The sequence below is a fragment of the Pinus tabuliformis genome, chromosome 9 (assembly GCF_031772625.1).
Source record: "Pinus tabuliformis cultivar Carrire ecotype Pingquan chromosome 9, CPIR1, whole genome shotgun sequence".
Taxonomy (NCBI): Eukaryota; Viridiplantae; Streptophyta; class Pinopsida; order Pinales; family Pinaceae; genus Pinus; species Pinus tabuliformis.
The window spans coordinates 1,296,968,197-1,296,989,401 of record NC_142307.1 but is presented as its reverse complement, the minus strand read 5'-3'; positions in this window follow the sequence as shown (position 1 = coordinate 1,296,989,401).

Genomic DNA, 21,205 nt, shown 5'->3' with positions numbered 1-21,205 from the left:
CTTTGCTACAAATTGTCAATTGAAGAAGTCTAAGGAGAATTCCTTAGGAGGAGGGGTGGGTGAGGCTTTGGCCTCCGAATTCGAATTGGACTTTTTGCTCATTGCATGCATGGTGTCTTCAGTGATGGGAAGTGTCTGGTACTTAGACAGTGGAGCTTCTTTCCACATGATTGGCGACAAAGATTTATTTAGTGAATTGGAGGAGAAAGATCTCAAGATGCATATCGAGATGGGTGATGATAGTAAGTATAGTGTTACTAGTGTGGGCATTATTACTTTTTAGAGGGAGCATGCAACTCCACTCACCTTGAAGAATGTTATGCATGTACCCTGATTGACGCAGAACTTGGTATCCGTTGCCATGCTTGAGGATAGAGGCTATGATGTGATATTTTCGAAAGGAAAGGTGTTCCTTTGACACATAGCCACGGGTCAAGTAAATAAGATAGGGATTCGAGTTCAAATTGTCTATAAGATATAGGTATAGGATTGTACTGCTTTGAGTTCAAAAGCGGCAAAGATGTTGAGTCGAGATATTGGCGAGTTGTTGCATATGTGATTGGGCCACTAGCATCATGGGGCTTTGAAGATATTGCAACAAATCTCTATCGGTCTTCCCAAAGGTACACTTCAACAAGTTGATACATGCAAGGGTTGTACTTTGGGAAAATACACCAAGTCTTCCTTTGGAGATAGAGACAATCAAGCAAAGTCTTCTAGAGAGAGTCCATTCAGATGTGTGTTGACCATTCTCGAAAGTATCCACCACCAAATATAGGTATTATGTTATATTTGTAGATGACTATTCTTGTAAATGCTAGATATTTTTCATGCAGAGAAAGGATCAGAAATTCACAAAGTTTTATATTCAAAGCATTGGTCAAGAAAGAGTCAGGTAAGAAGGTTAAAGATCTACGGAGGAAAATATGTCTCCAATGAGTTTAAGAACTTCTGTGCAGCGGAAGGGATTAAACGAGAGTTGCCAACACCTCATGACCCTCAACAGAATGGGGTTGCCGAGAGGAAGAATAAGAGCATAGTAGGGGCAACAAGGGCAATGTTGCATGATCAAGGCCTACCACTACACTTGTGGGCTGAGGCATGCAACACAACAATTTATGTTCAGAATCGTAGTCCACATCAGATACTTGAGAGTAAAACACCAAAGGAAGCTTATTTCGTTAAGAGGCCAGATGTTGGTCACTTCAGGGTTTTTGGGTCATCAGTTTATTGCCATGTGACCAAAGATGCACGGAAGAATCTTGAGCCAACAACAAAGTTGGGGATCTTTGTGGGGTACACTGATACTCCCCACAACTATCGGGTGTACATGCAAACCAGTTGGATGACAGTGGTTCGCAGGGATGTCAAGTTTGATGAGGAGAAGGCCATGTGAGTATCCCTTGAGAGGGAGCTTGAGCTACATGTAGAGGAGGAACTTTTAGTTCCTAAGGTTGAGGAGCCTCAGATTGATGTGGAGCAGCCACATGCAGAGGTTCCGGGAGTGGAGACATCCACTCAGGCAGAGTCTTCCAGAGAGGGAAGAAAGCGCACTAGAGAGGCTGACAGATTGTTGGATGATGCACGGGAGAATGTGGGAGCACCCTCTTCTCAGTGCAGATAGAGGAGGTCACCAGAGAGGTACACTGGATACATGGCACTTATGGGTGCATGTGTTGTGACAGAGCCATCTTCCTTTCAGGAAGCAGTGCAACAGTTAGTTTGGGTTGATGTGATGGTGGAGGAGTATGACTGCATAGTTTGAAACAATGTTTGTGATGTGGTCTCAAGACTGGAGGACAAGTTAGTTGTGAGCTCCCGTTGGCTTTACATGGTAAAGCAAGCTGCAAATGGTAGTGTGGAGAAGCATAAGGCCAAATTTTTGGCCCGTGGCTTTTAACAAGTAGAGGGGATTGACTATGATGAGACCTTTGCTCCTATTACAAGGTACTCAACAATCAGATCTATTTTGGCACTATCGACACAGATGGGTTGGAAGATCCATCAAATGGATGTGAAGACTGCCTTCCTCGATGGCATGATTTAGGAAGAGGTGTACATAGAGCAGCTCGAAGGTTTTGAAACATTGGACCGTGAGTCGCATGTGTGCCAACTCAAGAGAGCGTTGTATGGGCTAAAGAAAGCACCCCGTGCTTGGTACATCAGGATAGATAGCTACTTCATTGGGTTGGGCTTCTCGAAGAGTGAAGCAGATGCGAACCTGTATCACATAGTGGTGGAAGGTAACCGTTGATCATTGTACTTTATGTAGATGATCTCACACTGACAAGTGATGAGAAGCTCATAAAACCTTGCAAGAAGGATCTTGCAAGAGAGTTTGAGATGAAGGACATGGGGCTCGTGCATTACTTTCTTGGCATGGAGGTATGGCAGGGAGATGGGGAGTTGTTTGTTTCTCAAGGCAAGTATGCCAATGAGATACTCAGGAGATTCTGCATGGAGAGCAATAAACCCATGGAGACTCCTCTAGCTGATAATTGGAGGAAGGAGGATACTACTTCAGGAGAAGTAGTGGAAGCTATTGTTTACAGGCAGCTTGTGGGTTCACTCATGTATTTGGTGAACACATGACTAGATATGTGTTATGCAGTTAACCAGCTTAGTCAAGCGATGGTTAGGCCTACCAAGTTGTATTGGAAGGTGGAAAAACATGTATTGAGATACCTCAAAGGCACTACTCAGTTTGGGTTGTGGTACATATGGAAAGAGGGAGTGAAGCTTCAAGGCTTCACTGATGCAGATTGGGCAGGGAGTCCATCTAACAGGAAGAGCACATCAGGAGGGATCTTTAGTTTTGGGTCAGCAGCAGTTTTTTGGTACAGTAGGAAACAGAGATCGGTTGCACTTAGTTCGGCAAAGGCAGAGTACATGGCTGCAAGTCAAGCAACATGTGAGGCTATCTGGATGAGTAAGATTCTGGTCAGTTTGTTTGGTCAGCAGATGGATCCGACAGTGATTTATTGTGATAATCAGAGTTGTATCAAACTCTCATAAAATCCAGGTTTTCATGATCGGTCGAAGCATATAGATATCCAATATCATCATCTCAAAGATTTTGTATTGAGGTGGATCATGTTGTTAGATTACATTTCCATGGAGGAGCAAGATGTTGACATCTTGACAAAGGTATTTCAAAGATGTAAATTCAAGTTTCATAGAGACATGTTTGAGGTAGTGGATAATCCCTTTCTTGTTGAGTGGAGTATTGAGAAACGACAACAAGAAATTCCAGTTTAATTTGTCCTTGAATTAAACTGTGAATTAAAATAGAATTCTTTTCTCATAGCAATTTGAAAATAATTAATTAAGTTTAATTAGCTTAATTAATTTAGGAAATTCGAATTGGAAGTCTTTTAGAAGACATGTATATGTTCTCCCTAACTTATAGGAGTTAAGGATGAGTTATGAATGAGTTGTAATTAGTTAACTCAGTTTATTGAGTTAAGTCTAGTTAAATTAGTTCCAATCAGTTTCAGGAACTAATAGTGAGTAAACAGTCAGTTGGGACACTAGTGACCTAATTAGTGCTACTCTAGTTAACTGAAGATTCCACCATCAGAAACTCATGCATGTTGATTATGAGAAAGACCCAGTTGAGACTAGAGTGCATAGATAATGTACTATTTGTTTTATATTTTTCTAAGTTGCACTGGTAGTGCATGCATTCAAGAACTGATCCTTGAGGGATTGTGCTATTTTTAGAGGCTTTATTTCCCTTTAAATACAAGCTATCCTTCATAGGAATTACACATTGGAATAGAGACTTGGAGAGCTTGTGAAGAGGCTAAGATTTGGCCTTGATCTTGCTTATGAGTTGGAGATTGAATTTGCTGAGTGTTGTGATTGTTTTAGAGAGAACAAACATTGTAATTTCATCTTGATTTTCTTGATTAATACAAAACAAATAGTGGGGTTTTGAGCTGTGGCTTTCCCCAGATATTTATTGTGTTATGTGCCTTTGATTCTCTTCCTTTATTAATTATTGTTTGCTTGATGTTTATGGGCTTCACTCTAAAGAGTAGAAGTAGATTCTTGTCTCTTGTTTTAGTTGATTACATGAGCTTGTGAATCTACATGTTTTTCTACAGTGTTTACATCATTCCTTGTTCCTGTGGGACTCCTTATATTGGTGAGATTGGCAGATCAATAAATCAAAGGATTTGTGAGCATGCTGCAGACATCAAACATGGAAGGTCTCGCTCCTCTACTTTGGCAAAACATGCAAAAAAGGCCAATCATCACATCTGCATAGAAGAGGCTAGGGTCATTGCTAGGATTGACCATTTTCATCATTGTAAATTTAGAGAGGCCTTAGAAATTGAAAAGACGCTTGTTAATCTGAATAGAGACGATGGCTGGAGTATCAACAGGTGTTGGATCCCTGCTCTATCTTCCTAAGGTTTTTTCTTTTTATTTATTTTCATTTTCTATTATTATTATTATTATTATTAAAATTATTTGTAAGAATAAAAATTTATTAATACTAATTTAACAATATTGTTTATAATATTACTATTTATTATAATATTGTTTATAATATTATTATTTATTATAATATTATTTCTTAGTAATAGCATTAATAATTATTTGGAAGACCCCCGGATGAGGGTGTCTAAGGCTGCCTTCATTGCGATGGGACTGGAGTGGGCGAAGCAGAGCCGCCACCTGCCAGCCTTGTACAGCGGAGCCGGATCCGTGTGGAGGGAGGATCACAAGCAGGTGGGTTTAACTTGGTTTAAGGGAATGTTTGCTGGTGACATTAATACTCCGTTCATCTCCGCACGCGCTGTCTTGTTTCGGCTCTCGGCTCCCATGAATGCCACAGTTATGGCGGGAGGGTCTCGAGGTAGGGGAAGGTGCATATTAACCAGACTCCGCCATGGGTTTACTCTGTTGTTCCTTGGGTTGTGTTGGTTGGGCTCTGGCTTAGCTAGCTCGAAGCCTCCGTCTACTTCTCCGACTCCCGCTGCTGCTTTGGGCTCCCGTCCGATAGCCTGTGTGTTTGGTCTGAGACATATCTCTCCGGTGGTCTGTTCTGTAATCCATAAAGGCGTTGTCTCTGCTGTCATGCCTCGGCTCCGCCAAAGAATGCTCAGCCGCAGAGGCACCTCTCGGGGTGCTCCTTCTCGCCCTTCTTCCGGTGATGCTACTTCGAGTCAGCACCCTCGCTCTCGCAGTGGAAGAGGGAGCATTTTGAGGCCCAGTCAATTTCTTGAACCCAGCTCCCCAGGTTCCTCGTCTTCGCCCTCCTTCGGCTCAGCAATCTTCACATTCAACTGCTCCCTGAACCGTCCTCAGATCATTGCCCATGTATCTATGCTCTTTCTCGAGGAAGCCCAAGAAGAGGGCGAATCCAGTTTTCTTCGGGAGGACCAGGGAATAGTTCCGATGCTAATTGCAGGTTCCTCACGAAACATGGAAACGCTGGCCAGCAACGTCAATGACATAATGATGGAGCCTGCGCCCCCGGTTTTGACTGCGAATGAGGAGGCCCAAGCCTAGGACCTGGCTGACGGTGGATGGTGCAGGATCGTGGAGGAGACTCCTGAAGTTTAAATCAAGTTTTGCAGCTTCTTAACAGGTTATGCGGCCCAGTGGCGAGGGCTTTTTTGTTAAAACTTTCAATCTTTTGTATCTGCTGTTGTGTCGAGGTCAATCTTGTTTATTTTTTTTTAAATCTGGTAAGCTCAGGAAGGCTAAATTGTGTTCCTCTGGATACCCTGCGCGGGACTGCAAAACAAGGTCTTGTCCAACATCTGTGCTTTGGACACTTTCTGTATCACGCTGCCTTCCCTTCTGGACAGCTGGTTCTTTTTGCTCGTCATGTTGTAATTTTACACTTTTAATGTGAATATTAGAATAGTCTTATTTAGAAGAAGAAAAAAATAATAATAATAAATAAATAAAATTATTTGGAAGACTAAAATTTATTACTACTAATTTAACAATATTGTTTATAATATTATTATTTATTATAATACTAATTCTTAATAATAGTATTACCTATAATAGTATATTTTTTTGGTTTAATAACTTTTATTAAAAAATCGATTTGATTTGGGAGTTGTCTTTAGTGCGACCTTTTGGAAGCTTTTATAGTGGGTTTTTCCAGTCAAATTTCTCTAAACTTCGGCAGGAATTTATTGAAACACAACCCTGATGGGTAATCATGTGCAATCGAAGTGCCCTAGGGGTTTCCCAGGGTGTTGAATCCATATATACAGTCAAAAAACTAGTTTACATATCAAGATTTCACCTCAATTTTTTCCACCTGATTCCAGCACCGCAAAGTCCAAAAAGTCGCACTAAAGACAACTCCTTTGATTTGTAATATTAATAGAATTTATTTTAATAATATTATTCATTCATTTTAATAATAATTGTTCCTTAAATATATTTAGTTTGGTACCCTTTCTTTTTCTTGGTCAAATCTTAATATCAAAAATTATTAATAACGACTATTAAGTCAAACTAGTTGTTATATTCTAATGGCTAGTTAGCTTCTCTCTTCATCTATTTATTTCGTTGCCTAGATCTGGTTCCTCATCTTATCCTAAATATGAACCATACTCGCTGGTTCGAAACGCGTCGACAAGATTGTCTCCTATGTAATTTTTACCGAAAGATGTTGTCAGAAAAATTAAATAATTAATAAAAAAAATAAAACTAAATGTTTCAAAAATCTAAAATAAATATAATAATAAAAAACAAACTATATTAAAAAATTAAAATTAAATTTAAATAAATAAAAAAATTAAAGAATTTGAAAGTTATATATATAACCAATTAAAAAATAAAAATATTGCAAAGTTTTTTTAATTAAATAAATAAATAAAATTCAAAAGACAATTTTTGAGGGCATACGAGTCGGGGATGGATGCCTTGCCTACCCAACACTAAAAGGTCACACAAAAGGCAACTGGAGTTCCAGTGCCATTCTTGTGACCTTGCCCGTGGCCCTTTGGTACCAAGTAAGTTGAGGCATCGATCCCCAAACCCTATGCCCCCAAAATAAAGAAATTCAATTTATTTTTTAATATGTTTTTTAAATATTTTTTTTAATTAATATATGATGATGATGGTTAACATCCGCTGAGACCAAACATTGGTCTATCAAACCTAAAGAAACAAATTATTTATTTTGATTTGAGATTTTATTCCTATGCTCAAAAAGCTTGGAGAGAAGCTTCCCAAGCTCACTATAATTTTGACATTATAAAAGGCTAGGAAGGTCAGTGTTGTAACAAAGATTGTGAAGCTGAGATCTAATGTGATTGTGCACGAGGCACTCTAACTAATTAATTAATTAATTAGTTATATGTTTTTTCTTTATATATATAAAATTGGCAGTAATTTAATATTTATTAAATAGTTATATTTTTATAATTGTTTTAATATTTGTTTCTATTTATTGTTTTTCTAATTATTTTTATTTGGCTTTTTTTAATTTAATTTAATTTTTTAAATATTTATTATTTTTTTATGAATTAAATTTTTAAATTATGTTTTTTTAAGCCACATTATTATTTGTTTTTTAATATTTAGTTTATTTTTAAATTTATTATTTATTGTTTATTTTTCATTTTTATATGGTAATTTTTTTTAATTATGTTTTTGTTTTAAGGAGAATTTTGTTTTTTTCATTTATTTTTTAATTAATTAATTTATTTTTTCTTAAAAAAATTATACTTGGTTTTGCTTTTTTGTCTTTATCAATTATTTTTGTTAGTTTTTTAAATTTTTTTATATGTTTGATTTTTTTATTTTTGTTAGTTTTTTTAATTTTTTTGTATGTTTGACTTTTTTTAATAATATTTTTACGTTTGATTTTTTTTTGTTATTTTTAATTAAAGATTTTATTTTATTTTTATGTATTTATTTCTCTCTTTCTTTTTTTAACCTTATTTTTTTGTTGCATGGTTGTGTCGATTAGCAATTCGAACCCACTATGTATCAATTTGATAGTTGATTAAATTTTTAATTAATTGGATAGAGTCCTTGCCCATTGTATGTCAATTTTATGCTTGATTTTTGAAGTTTTTATTGCAATGGGTCAAACACACCCCCATAGTGTCAAGTTGATAGTTGATTTTTAAATTTTTGTTGCAATTTGTCTAGTTGCCTTAGGCTAAGATTTGAAAAGTGCTATACTTTTAGCATTTAAAAAACATACTTAGGATAATAACCTTTTGATTTATGTATTTATTTTAAAAGGGTTTTTTAGTCATAATATTTGGTTTTAATTCCATGGTTTAAAAACGTGAAAAGTTAAAGGTTTTTTGGAGTTGTCATATTTTATTTTATATTTAATTCCATGGTTGGAAAATATCAAAATTTTAAGGTTTTTTGAAGTCATGATATTTATCTTTAACACCATAATCGAAAAGTGTTAGAATTTTTTGGATTTTTGGAGTTGTGATATTTTATATTTAACAATATCGTAAAAAATTATGGAAATTTTAAGATTTTTAGGAGTCATGATATATTTTTTTAAATGTCATTGCTAATAATTGTTCGAATTTTAACAAACAAAAAAAAAACGTTCATGCAACATCAACACATTTCAATTTCAAGGCATTTTTTCATATTTATTGCACAATTTTTTTGGATTTTAATGTCATTGCAATTTTTTTTTCAGAATTTTAACCCCTGAAGAAAAAAAAATTAATACAACATCGACTTTTCATAGTGTTTTTTGCACAAAATAAGAATTTTAATAACTTTATTGTTAGAATTATTATTAATTAAAATTCAAAATCATAACTAACTAAAATTCAATCAACCCTAATTTTGACTTAGATTGAATAAGAAAAAGTGGTTTCTTACCCATGTCAACTTCGCACTCAAACAATAAATTATTAATTAAAAGTCAAAATCATAACCAAGTAAAACTCAATCAATCCTAATTTTGACTTAGATCAAGCAAGCCTTGAAATCCTAATAACATTGATCTATAGTCTCAATGTTTGTGTTATAAGCCCGATATATTTAATAATAGTTCATATCCTTGATATTATCTATAGGAAACCTTGTGTATTGAACACATCAATCCTCATTTCCATTCACGCCTTGAGGTACATTTCCTACCCCCTAGACAAATAATCAAAACCCATGATAATGGTTGTGTCAAAAATAATATAAAATAGTAGTAGCAAGAACACCCAATTCATAAACTACTCTCTTGCTCAATGGCATGAGTTCATCAAAACCCATAGCATATTTTTGTTATCCCATCCAAGTATGGTATAATGCTTCTGCAAATTTGGTATGTCTAGCCCTTTTTTTTTATCCTAAGACATCAATCCATCAAAGTCCCACCAATGATGCACCAACACCCTACTTATGTTTTGTTGACAGGGCTAAATGCACCGTGCAATCGAAGGAGATTTCTCTGGTATGATGTCCCAATTAAACTTCACATTGTTTGAGATGAGAGTCCCATCTGGAATGTTGGCCTGATTGCCATATCTTGTTGTGTGAAATTTAATTTTGAATATATGAAGCAAGGGAAGGAAACATGAATAAAACTCTTGGTGATATATAAGCAGAAACAAATTTATGAAAATACCTTGAGTAAATAATACAAAAAAATGTTACAACAGATTTATAAGTAAGCATGAATCTCAAAAAGATGATGTTAGCAATCGTTAATCAAGATACATTATTGCATAAATATATTATCTATTAACTGTAAAATAGTTTGCAACTAATAACCATCATGAAATCATATAGAAATCAACAAGCTATTCCTATATAGATATAAGTTTTTAGTGAATGAAATAGTTCATTAAATTTCCACAAGTGAGAAATAATAACATACCATCAAAACGAAACAAAGAGTAGTCTTACATCATTCAATAACATGTTAAATAACAAGCTTGTCGTGGCCCAAAAGGCTTCAGAGTACTAATGTTGAAATATTCCATGCACAATCAGACAATATCTCTAAGAGACCTAATAGTGGGAATGCAAAAGTTGAGACTTGATCTTTAAGGTAATTACAATGTTTTCTTCTTTCAAAGATGCTTCAAGAGTTCAAAAGCTAAAATTCCTTACTACTATCCAAGAGGGTATATTTATACAGAGGTGACTTTTTACCTTATATGACTCTTCAACTACCCTCATGTCTAATTTCTATTTTACGTTATTTCAAATTATATTTTCCATTTGCATAAGTAAATTGAAACTCAAAATAGTAAAAATAAACATTTTTTATGGAACTAATTCCAAGATGGACAAGGCTAGGGCTTGAACTTGTAAATTTTGGGTCAAGTGAACATGCCAAGCCTTGTAGTTAGTAGCTATGGACAAGAATTTTCTTGATATCAACCCCTCATTGGTGATTTCACACTTGAAAGTACTCGGCACAATTGTCTTTAGATCAGACTAGATTCGATGGAACAGTGTAGCAAAAATCGTGCGTAACTTCATTGGTTCTACCAATTGTCGTTCATGTGCCTCTTTGGTAAAAAAAAATAAAAAAAAATAAATAAATAAAAAATAAAATAAAATAAAAAATAATTTTTCATAAATTTATTAAACCTAATAATTAATTCAAGAAATAGAAAAATAAGTAATTAATCTATCTTTGTAAACTTATTAACTAATGAATTAATTAATCAAATTAATAAATTAATAATGTAAATAAATGAATAAACATATTAATAATGAATACATAATTAAATTAATTAATTTGATTAATCAAACAAATTAATTTATTATTTAAACAAATTAATGAATCAATTGAACCAACTATTTAAAATAGAATTAATAAACATAATAATTATTTCTATAGATAATAAAATTATTCGATTAAGTTATCCCCTTGAATAAATTAATTAATTAATTAAAAATAATAATAATAATAATAAATAATTGAATTAATTAATTAAATAAAAAGATAAGAGCTGACCTATTTTCTTATTTCTTTTGTTTAATAACTTATATATATATCCTAATTTTAGCTCTTGGATACATCATTATGATTTTAAGAATATCTATTGACACATTCTCCCCTGATGATGGACTCACTTGGTAGTCCGAAACGTTGGGTTCATAAAACTCTACAACAGGTCATTCCTCCTCTACCTAAAACTATCCTCACCTGTATGGATTCATTATTTAAAAAGATTCATGTCCTTATAAGTGATGGACAACTTGCATGCATCTATCATATTTTGTATTTCTCGTTTGATCTCTTTTTCTATCCTTCTCCACGTTCTCCAATGGGAACTATTTTGTGAGATTTGATCAAAACTTCCATGATGTTATGATGTTGGTGGTAAATTTTCAAAGCTCTTAATACATCCTTCTCTAGTTTCTCTTGGGATCACATGGCTAATCTAATCTCTGCTTTATCTCATTCTTTTCTCAATTCATCTCTTCTCATAAAATTTCTTGGTGAATCTCGATGTTCTATGTTCCACCCATGCATTATGTCTATGGTTGTTAGGGTTTCCTTCAGTTGTGAACCTTTTCCTTTGATTTCACTTTGAATTGTTAGAAGCATGGAAGCTGCCTTTTAAAGTGTTACAAGTTCCCTGTAAAGATGATTAGTAATATCTTATAATGAATTGTTTTCATTCAATGTTGCTACTTGGTAGTCTTCATCGTTGGAGCCTAAGGTTGATAGAGTTTGGTTTTCCTTATGAAACCTCTCATTTTCTTGTTGTGCCTATTTCATGCTCCTTTCTAGTTCCTTGACCTTTTTTTTTATCAAGTGTTCAATGTTTCTCTTAGTAGCAAAAGTGAAATTTGCTCGCACCGAAGCAATGGCTAATGAATTATCTAATGTATTAGAAACTATGTTTCATTTAGTGGTTACCGAGATTGGTTTTGACAGTTCTTAGGCTAAATATTTGCATCTTTCCTGGATAATTTTGTTGGAGCTACAATCAAATATGAAGCTTTCTATGTCTAGTACTTGATTTTCTTTGCCAACTGTGATGCCTATCTCCTTGATTGGTAAATGACCTCCTGTGAGTGGCGTTGATGGGTTGACATCCATGCTAGGAAAGATACTGTGGCCTATATCTTATGTTTCTTTCTATTTCTACTCCTTCTATCTTGCTTCTTCCTGAACATGTTTCTTTGACCTTTCTTTTTCCAGTCATTCTTCTTCTTGCTTCTCCCTTTCCTATTCCTTCTTCTTTCTCTTTTCTTCCTCACTTTGTTCTCTTTCTCTTTCCTCTTTCACATTTTGTTATGCTTCTAATTCTCCCTTTATTCCCTTTCCTTCTCTAGCCATTGGTCTTCCTTCAACTTCTTTTGTTTTTCTTTTTTGGTTGCTTCCTTTTCCCTCTCCCTTTTTTGAGAAACCTTTTTATCTTTAGCATACTTACCCTTTGAATACTATCTAGTGGTGGTTTTAGCACTATTCATAGGTTGAGAGCCATTGGAAATTTTCCAGGCATTTATGGCCTCTGCAACAGTATATTATTTCTTGATTTTGTCCTCATCCTCATTAGTACTTGATGTGTATAACCATCTATATTTCAACTGAGAGAAACTACTATGCCTCTTGGATCATACCTATGAAAATTGAGTTCCTTGAACTTGAAATGTTCCAAGTCAACAACTATGACCAACGCTTCTTTATAATATTTTTAGTAAGTTCCTACATAGAAATGATAGGCAAACCATGACACTTTCTTCATTTTTGCTAACATGTCTCCAACTTTTATGGTCACTTGGTATGCCACTTATTGTAGAATCACTTTGTCAATTGTGAATAAGAGAGTTCATGTGGGGGTTTGCATGCTCCAAACACTATAATTTATGTAGAATTAGGTTGTGTGAGACAATTTTCTACATCTTGCAGTGCTGCCTTGACGCGATCTGATATGCAAGGTGATTCACAATTGAAGAGGATGCAGAATAATGGCATGATGAATCCTTCAACTATTCTTGTGTAAGATGGTATATAATGATCCCACAAGTCCTTGTAGTAGATGTGTATGGCTTAATTTCTAGAGATAAATTCCATTTCCATCACAATACCTCAAACTCAAACTCAGAGAACACACCATCAAGCAGATACGATGTCATGTAAAACTCTAGTTGTTTTTTTGTTGCTAGAGTATGATCTTCTCTTACTTTGCGCTATAATTTCTGCCCAGTTGAATATCCTTCCTTCTTAGGTGCAAATGTACATCAATGAAACCCAATTTTCTTCAAATATTTATGCATTAGGTTTGTCAGATTTTAAGCTTTTGTGGCCTTCTTTTGGAAAATTATGAATCAAATCATCCAAACTATTAAATACATCTTGTTGACGTTTCGAATCCCAACGGGGATCCATCTTCAGGACAAAATGTGATTGATTGAAAGAAGAGTTAAACGACTAAAAAACCAAATAAATACCTAATGAATGAATAAAATATTAAAACGCTGATTAATTCTCAAAATATATAAAAATAAATAATAATTAATTATAAATCATATTTTATATAAATAATTAAATATTTGTTGAAATAAATATTTTTAAAAAATTAAATTAAGTTAATTATTAAAATAACTAATTACTATAATAATTAATTTTAATTTTATGATTTTTTTGTGAAACATAAATTTACTTAAATAATGATAATAATAAATTTATTTATTTATTTGTAATAAATAAATAAATAATTATTATTATTAATTAATTAAAGATTTATAAACCATTAATATATTATAACATATTTTATATAAGTAATTAATTATTTATGTGTTGAAATAAATAGCTTTAATAATAATAAAAAAATTTAAGTTAATTATTGAAATAACTAATTACTATACATAAATAAATAATTTTATGAAAAATGCTTAAAACCTAATTCACTTAATTAATAATAATAATAAAATTATTTATTTATCTATTTATTTGTAATAAATAAATAAATTATTATTATTATTTATTAATTAAAGTAATAAATTTTATTTATATTTAACTTATATTCATTATTAATAATTATTTATTAAGTTATTAATAATAGTTAATTATTTATTTTTAATAAATAATTAATTATTATTATAAATAAATAATTAATAATAATAATAATAATTAATTAATTAATAGCTAATTACTTAATTAATTAATTTTAATGAATTAATGTTAGTTAAAATTGTTTATTTATTTTTATAAAAGATTTAAAGTAGGAGAGAGGGTTGTACCTAGGATACTATACCTCAAAAGATCTTGAAGCGTTGATATGCCTAATCAGGGGAAGCCAATTTCCATTGATCTCATTCCCACCATCCCTGTTGAGGTTATGTAGATATTTCATAATCTCAAGTGCCTCTCTAATCTTCCTCTTCTGATAATGATCTTCCCTAGCGATAATTTTGGTGTTTTCCAAAAAAACATGATGCTTGGTCTTTGAGGAGTGCTCCATAAGGGTTGAAGTGCGTGATCTCCCATTCTTAATATCTGCTCTGTGCTCTTTAAGTCTTGTTTTTAAAGAGCGCCTTATCTCTCCAATATAACTTCTACCGCAATAACAATCAATCTTATAAACTCCCTTAAGTTGTTGTTGATCGATGTTATCCTTGACAGACCTCATTCTTTGCTTAATCGTTCCACATGTTGTAAACTGAGTGAATATGTCTTTCTTTCTTAAAATCTTAGCAATCTTATCTGTAACTCCTTGAATGAATGGAAGGTAAACTTTCCCGCAATTTTCTTGAGGGCCCTTGGAGAGGACCTTTCCTTCTGCTCTTTTTATAGCTTTCTTAATATCCTTCTCCTTGTATCCTATATCCTTAAAAATAGAGGTTAAGTGTTTAATTTCTTCATTAAGGTGATCAGAGTCAGATATTCTAAGGGCCCTAATAACAAGAGTGCTAAGGACACCAAATTTTTGGGATGGATGGTGGTATGAATTAGCATGAAGATAGCTTTCAGTGTGGGTTTTCTTCCAAAAAATTGGTGCCCCAAAGTACCATCCTCCTTTATGATAACAAGGACATCTAAAAAAGGAATTCTACCATTTTCTTCAAGCTCCATAGTAAACTTAATTTCTGACGAGATAGAGTTAAGATGATTGAAAAACTTCTCAAGCTCAGCCCTACCATGAGTCCATTTTAAGTTGGTGTCGTCAACAAATCTCTTCCACCATGTTGGTTTCAAAGGGTATGAGTCAAGGGATTTTCTCTCAAAATACTCCATGTATAAATTGGCGAAAATTGGTGAGAGAGGGGATCCCATTACGACTCCAGATATCTGCTCATAATAATTGCCTTGGAAACTGAAAAAAGTGGAACGCAAACATATCTCCACAAGTTTAGTTGTTTCTGGATCAGTGACTTCTTTTATAACATAGCCACAATTAGTTTATATACTCTCCTTAGTAGCTTAGCATTGCCAAACCCAACTAGCCTTAGTTCAGAATTTGTTGGGGTCTTTCCACCAACCCTTTAAGATGTCTTTGCTTCTTAGATTGAAATTTTCATACCAACTTGTCATGAGTGCTACCTGGTATCTAGGAAATTTTTAGTATTTGGTGATTTAGGGGTATGTGAATGCTACTATGTCTTCACCATGGCTATCTTGAATGGTCACACCTCTAACATCAATGCATTTTATATTCCATTTGATAATATCTACACAAGGGAGGATTGTTGGATGTGATTCTACTTTACGAAACCAATATCGTTTGACATCCTAGTATACCCCAATGTCTTCTTCGTCATTAGGCATCTCATTCTAGGAAAATAAATTATAGATATGTGACAAAGAGATTGTTATATATTTATCAATAAAACATGATGTATCATTGTATATGGGAACCAAAGGAACAAAGTTTTCTTCTGACCTTTCTTCTGCAATTTCCTTTCCAAGTCTTTGCTTCGATGAGGCCATTTCTCCTAATGATGATGAGATGATGAAACATTATAGTTATACTGTACCCGACATTTCAAATATATTCAACATGAGAAAAATGTCAGAAAAAAATGAAAGCTTAATGTGCAATGCAGGAAGGAAATACAATCAAAGGAAGGGTAGTGCGTTGTAGTGCAAGTGTAGATGTTAGGCTAAGCTACAAGGTTGCGTTAAGATAAGTGCGCTATGATTAAAGTGGTGCCTTGTGATAATCTATTGCAGTCTCGACAGAAGACATGCATCATGTCGTAGAGTAAGGTATATGATTGTGAAGTGATGATGTCACGAGGGATTCATTAGGGGAGTGATACCATACCATGTGGGTTCATATTGGGGGATATATATTAAGGAAGAAATGACATAATATATTGGGGGTAAAGGGTTTTTATATTGGCAGGTATAAAAAATAGAGCTCAAATTTAATGGAAAAATATAAAGGGGTGTAAAAAATGTTAATGAAAAAATGGATACCTATATTATCTAGTAAAAGTAGGGGTTTTTAAAATTGGGAAGATGTATTGGGTTCATATTGGAAGGGGGTTAAATAATGTGATTTTAAGAGGTATTTTCCAATTTGTAATCAAAATAAGGATATTGTTTAGTATGCCAAAAATGCACGTGATATGTCAAAAGTTCATTAAGTGAAGCCCCCGTGGATGATATGATGTAGTGCGATAAAACTGTGTATCACATTGCATGCTACTATGGTGAGTCAAGCTAGCGGACCATACCATTGTGCAAGGTGGATACTCAATGTAAGGAAGAGGTGCAATGTGGCACATCATAGGATATCATTGCAGGAAGCGAGGAGTTGTGTCATTGTGCATTCCAAGTCATGACGCTAGGGATTATACCTATGATGCAGATTGGGGAATAGAAAAGCGATGATGCGATGCATCGACTGGTTAATGCAATGTAACAAGGGAGGATGTGTCATATCTCAAGGCAACTAGTCCACTGATGCAAATGGATGCGATGCAACAAAGAGTTAATGCGATGGTAAAAGGGCTGAAAGTGACTAAGTGATATAAGGGTTTGTGATTGTGTGCCCATATGTATATAAGGGATGCAAATCATTAGGTGAACAAAATGACCCAAAAAAATAGTGCAACACCTAGATGTTATTGAAAAAAAACATTGCCAAGTGAAAGTGTGCAAAGCTTATCTGATGGGTGTAACAGCCCAAAATAAACATGTAACTAATCAACTAATTAACATCAAGTTCAAACTATTAGTAGCACTTACCTGTGGTTGAAGCTTGCTTACTGCAATAAAGTTTTGGGGACGACTCTCCACCCAACCGTAGGCTCAATTGTGCAAGGATTTGCTACAACTGGCCACCCCCGAACCCTCAATCAACGTACTACTGCCAATGACTCCTAAATCTTAGAACACCATTCTCCCAAGAGAATGAAAGATAGAAACTCGGAAAGATGGAATGCCTTCCAGTCTCCTCACCCTCTAATAAATAGAGCAAACATTGGATGGGGAACCACATGCACACACTCCATGTGTCTACATGCGACTTTGATTTTTAGTTTTCTTTACTTTTCTTTTGATTTTTTTAGTTTTTTTAGTTTTATTTCTTTTCTTTTCTTTAGCTTTCTTGTTTTATTTTCTTCTTTTTCCTGTTTTTCTTGTTTTATTTCTATTTATTCTTATTTAGAGAATAACCATTTTTATTTTTAATATTATTATTTTTTTAATTAATTATTTTGTATATATTTTTAATATCATTTATGATTTATTATTTTTATTATTTAAGTGATTTATTATTTATATTATTATTATTTATTATTAAGGGTAGGGATATTACATACTCTTCCACTTTAAGGAACTTCGTCCCGAAGTTATGTTTATTTTATTATTCATTATTTATTATTAAGGGGAGGGAAGTTGTGGCATATGTAGTGTTGATTGAGCTTGTCCCCAGCCCATATGGTGTTACTTATTCTCCCTCGTGTGTATGGGCTCGCATGAGATCATCAAATAAACCGGCCCTCTTGGTCCATTTGTGGATTCCTGTGAATCATCACATCTCAACATACAACCAATGCATTAGCCATAGTATCATAAAAAATAATCCACGTGCCAAGTCTTGCATGTCATCATAAGAACATTCATCATTGTTAATCACAACATTATGAATAATAACGAACTGCATGCTCATGCATGTCATAAATTTGTATGCAACTATCACATGTTTCACCTCATGAAATACAAAATAACATCATAAGTTATAACATTAATGTATTTGCATCAAGGACATATCATGACTTAACATAATAAATGAACCACATGTCAATAAACCTCATATTATAGCATCATAATTTCTATTCATATCATCACATAGTAAATGAATATGTCAATATACCTTGGCATAACATCATAATGCCTATGCATATCATCATCGTCATAAGGATACATCATCACTATTGTAACAACTATATAAATATGAACCACATGTGCATGATCACCCTCATACCATCATATCATGAAACATCATCAATATGAGAACATCTCAATACTTATAGAATAATACTCTATAAGCATTCTTATCATGATTCATTAGAAAAAAAACAATTTCATTTACTTTACAAACATTCAACTATGAACTAAGATTATTCAACATCCATCTAGGATCTTTGTTATCTTATTAGTGTTATGTTTTCATCAAGATACCAATTACTTTTTCAATAATCATTTCCACTTCTTTCAACTAGGAAGTTGACCCTTTACACCATAGGTATAATCATCTAAGTACATTGTTAAATTTCACATGAGCCTCATCATCTTGAGTCTTAATCTCTCGTCATATATTCTTCCTCCCCCAAGGAAATTCTGGTGAAATTCATTGTTAAGATATTACTAGTTATACAATCATTATTTAAATCATCTATCTCAAAATTGAAATCCCTTGGTTTTACATCCATTTACACTTTGGCCTACCGATTCCAATATCGCTATATGCAGTTGCATGTAAACATTGGGTCATCATGATTTAATTTTATATCATGCTTAGTTTACTTGCATGAGGGTTTGTTGATCCATGTTGACTTATACATACATCACTTAACCATTATCATTTTCATCCAAAAAAAATATTTTCTTATCTCGTCAAGTTCCTATCTCAATACCACTTGATTGCTTTATCGTAAATTCACCCTTCTTCAAGTTGGACAAGAGACTCTTTCTCATTAAAAAGTAGATTTTGAAACAGTTGGAAACACTACTACCATCATTGTCCATGAAAAATTTAAATGTGTGGTGTTATGTGGAAACAACCTCTTTTAATGCTATGGGAACAAAACTTCTTCATATTTTTAAACTATGTAGATCATCACTATGACCATTACCAATCATGTTTCTCAGTCCACTCATCAATACCCTTAAAAGAACTTTCTTCTTGATAGAACATCCCTTCATTTCCTCCTACTAGATATTCATAGATATATTTTTATTTTTCTCCTAGTCTTAATTTCCTAATATTCCATGTCTATTAGCTTCAAAAATGGAAATTTCTTCACTTCATTCTATTTATTAAATTGACTTTAATTTCTTACTTCTAGTGATTGTGGTTTCTTTTCCTTCTCTCTTAAAACATAGCACTGATATACTTTGGAAATGTTGTTACTATTTTCCGACTTGGGTAATACCTGATAAATAAATTCATTAAGATGGTTACCAAATGTAATCCGCTTATCATTTCCTGTTTTAAGACATCAACATAATAAAATTGCCTGATCATACATCTTGTTATCCATAATTCATGTATATAGTTAGTCACCTATGGAAAACCTTACAATGTGGCTCTCCCATTAGAGGGAAAAACTATTATAGATGTTGTCATGCCCATAACTTATCTCCTCCAATTGATCAATTTTTCTTTGTTATTATACCTTCTAGGTTCCTTCAGAATGACCTTCATTATTACCATGATTATTCAACTTTATTAGTTGATTGCCAATATTTTCTTCTTTATGTGCATCATCCTTAGATAGATCCTATAGTGATACCTTTAGAGTACCAAGTTCCATTATGTTCTAAAGTAGATTGCCTCTTCTTATTGATTTCTTACCCTTGTTGTGACACTTCCTCTCAACCACCTTAAGCATCTGATCCAAGTTGGCCATAATCACATGAACTATCATTAGTTATCATCATTAGAAAATTTGCAAGTTTCTCCTTTCCATTTCTCGTTAGACAACTTTATCCACTATATGCAATTAACCTTGTATCACAAAACCTCTTGTAACATTATACTCAACATCATAACAGTTAATTAAACTAAACTGAACCAATAAATCATATCAGCAAGTGGGATTACTGTATTAGAACAATGCTAACAATCCCATACCATTAAATGTAAATTATCCATTCATCATGCGCGTTAACAGCTGAAAAAGAACTCAAGAAAATTCATGCTCATTTATTTAGTATCTACGTAAAACTATTCGTTCCTCTATGGCACCAGGTCTCAAATGGTCATAAGGGTGAACTATTTAACTCAGTTAATTATGAAACTGTGTTTGGGTTTCTACATTAATAATGAGAGATCAGTTACATAGATACCACGAAACTCTATTTAAAAAACTAATTTCAATTGAAGAAAATACATGCTACCGGAAAGTGAAATAACAACAATAAATTAATTCTAATCCAAATCAAATATTTAATCAGATAAACTATTCCAAATCTGTACGATTTTGCCACTGAGACTAAAATATACTATCATGGGGTTTATATATATACTGTTTATATATATACTGTAATTTGTTTACTTAATGCATAAAATCACGATCCGATGCTAAAATCACCAAATCACATACGTTTGCAACTCTAATTATACTCTTTTCAAAGTAAGTAACTGCATCATATCAATGATATGATAACAATGGCCACTGCGTAAAGTGATTATCAAAAGAACGCCTATTTCTTGGTTTATTTCTCGTTTTAATTGATTTAGTCATTGAAACTTTCTTCCTTTTCTGCAATTGTTAGGGATGGTGGATACTGTATATATATAAATAAATTTTTTTGTAAAAATCCCAGCCAAAGTTACATGATATATCAACACGCTTATCAACAAATATGGTTTGAACTTTGAACATCCTTAATGAAATATTCTCCAAAGCCTAGATTTAAAATTTAAAACAGTAAATGGACACGTGGACTTTCATATGCCTTTTCCGAGATCAATTTAATGGGATGGTATCCTAACCAATATTCTTTGTCCATGGTATACTTTTGAAAGGAACAATGAGATTATCCAATATATATTTGTCCACATGAACCTTGTCAATTTTATTCTAAGTATGTTGC